Source organism: Fukomys damarensis, unplaced genomic scaffold, assembly GCF_012274545.1.
Source record: "Fukomys damarensis isolate Sample0158 unplaced genomic scaffold, DMR_v1.0_HiC HiC_scaffold_22, whole genome shotgun sequence".
In the NCBI taxonomy this organism is placed as follows: domain Eukaryota; kingdom Metazoa; phylum Chordata; class Mammalia; order Rodentia; family Bathyergidae; genus Fukomys; species Fukomys damarensis.
The window spans coordinates 9,795,819-9,798,511 of record NW_022900934.1 but is presented as its reverse complement, the minus strand read 5'-3'; positions in this window follow the sequence as shown (position 1 = coordinate 9,798,511).

Here is a 2,693-nt window from a genome sequence, read left to right as displayed (position 1 = left end):
CCTCTTGCCTTCTTATCCACGTAGGCTCGCTCTACTACTGTACAGCCCTCACACTGGTAGTTTGTGGCTTGTTCAAATTTATATATTTTGCCTTCCTGGGAATTGAACGCAGGCCTTGCGCATGTTAAACAGGCGCGTTAAACTCAATCGCTGAGCTACATCCCTAGGCGCTCGGATTTATTTTTGAAGCAAGATTTTTACATCCAGTTTTGATTAGGGAAAGAGTATTTAAAGCCCCCTCCCAATTCTTTTGGTGATTACAAAATCACTTTAAGACCCGGGGGGAACTATATGCCTCAGTGACAAAACAAATTTGCCACAAATCATTGTACAAAAGAACAGCAGGACCAAAGCCTCAACTCGAGGACCGCTCCTATTCATCATCCATTTGTTTTGGAAACTCCACCCTCCTCCTGCCATGTTCAATATCTAATTGGCATTCTGACCCTTCAGATAACATCTGTGACTCGGGTGCATCTTGGAGACCCTTTGTTCCCTAAAGGCGGCGTTGGAGAGGCTCTCCGCGGACACACTAGGTTGGGGCGTGCCTTTGTGTTTTGCTACCGGCACTGAATGGAGCAAAACTTTTGCGAGCCAATATGAAAAACGGAGCCACCTCCACAGCCTCACCAAGCCATACTCAGCAGGTTTCAGATTATGGGTGGCTGGAGCAGAGGGCACTGAGCAGTCGACAATTAAGCTGCTCCTCTTTAATAAGAACTTCCAAGCTGCTGCTCTCACACATGGATTTGTACTCTGACACGTGCACGTTTTTTGGTCTGAGAGCCACTGTTTTCCATGCTTAGGCAGCACGTGCATTGAAGTGTAATTTGCGAAACACACTCCTGATATAAACCCGGGTTCCTTGGGAGAGCCGTGCAGACATGACTGATTTTCTGCCACATTCTTTCCGTGAATCCAAGAATCTATGCACTGTAAGCCACATAATTGTTTTAAGTAGCATCAAGAAAGGAAAAGTTATCCTAATGAGCTTGTGACAACGGCTTTGATTTAAAGACCCAGGGCCTATGATCAGAGGTGTAAAAACGTGCAGTCTGAGGATGACAAAATTTGGAAGTATGTGCAGACGTTACAAGTTTTGTGGATGAGATTATGTGATGGATGTCTCTGCGACTTACTGGGTAACTCGCCAAGGACTTGGGCTGCTTTCTTTCCCCTGGTGTCTGTGTTCCGTCCAGGGGTGTCCAGTGCTGTCCCCCCTCTGAGACTGAGCTAAGGAAGGTCTTTGCTGATGCCACTCTGTGGTATGTGTTTGGGTAGCTGATTTCCTTTTTCTTTTCTTTAAATTTCACTTAACAGTTTGGTTTAGGGCCAGGAGGATAATGTTTTTAATCTTCTTGGAAGCTAATGAAAGTCAGTGAGCTAAGAAAGGTTTAGCTCCTTTGTTAAATATGAGCTGCGTTTCTCCCAGTAATACCTGCACTTAATGTTGCCTGAAATTCTGGGCCAGCCCACTGTAGAATCTGCCCATTCAGTTCTCAAGAGAAGCCAACAAAAGGACATGCACTGTAATCAAGCGATCAGGCATTTAGGGTAATTTTGCAAAATAAATTAAGTAACTGATGTATTTTTCCTCCCCTGGTGTGAATGGGTGTGCAGGTTGCTCAGTTCCAATCTCCCTTCAGTTTCTCTCCAGGTCGGAGGCTTCCAGAAATATTTGCACTTGAGAAATGGGGGTGATTCCTCTCGGGATGCCGTGACCGCTCAGAGGGAGTGCTTAGTTCAGTATCTTGTACACACGGTCGAGTCTGCTCATTCTTTCATGTTTGCTGTGCTGTGGATAGAGCCCAGGGCCTCATGAATGCTAGGAAACTGCTCTATGTTGGGGTACACCTGGCCCGCATTATGATTATTCTTTTTGTGTGTGTGATTATTCTTACTATTGTTAGACACAGTGTCTTGATCCACAGTTGTCAAACATTTTATGCTGTTTCCAAACAGATGCAGTATTCTCTTGCCTGGTGTCTCAAAGGGCGCATTATTAAGACTGTTAACAACACGCTTTTCTTTCATTGTTTCTGCCAGTTCTCCCTCTGAAACTTTAAATCGGCATTTCCACATCCAGCTACAGGAACTGATGATCATCAGGCAAAATTCCTACAGTGCTTTCTTTCCCATTTCTGAGAACTGTTTATGAATCTTCTTTTCCAGAGCTCTTTTTGTTTAAATGTGCCTTTTCCTCCTAAGGAGCTTAAACGGTTACATAATCAATAACCTCTCTTTCAGTCTCCATCCATCACTGACATCTTTTGACTGTGGTCATTATTTGTTGAAAGTTTTGAACAGGAGGAAACATCCTGGTAATTAGAAATGTTGTTTTAGCTCGACACCTAGAGGAGAGCTCTCCGTGTGTCAGCAGCCGGGAGGAACATGAAGATGAAATGAGATCTCTGTTTTGCTGGGGAGGAATCCATAGAAGGAGGGCTCAAACTCCAACTCAGAAATTTAATTTCTTTACTTCTTAAGACCTTTAACAAATCTCGTTAGCCGGTAGTGGTGCGTACTTATAATCACAGGACTGCAAGTTTGAAACCAGCCTGGGCAACTCAGTGACATGCTATTTAAAAAATAAATTAAAAAAAAAAAAGAATTTTAAAAAGGGTTGGGATGGAGCTCAGCACTCCCTGGTTCGTTCTTACTGGGGGGGGGGGGGGGGGGGGGGGGGGGGGGGG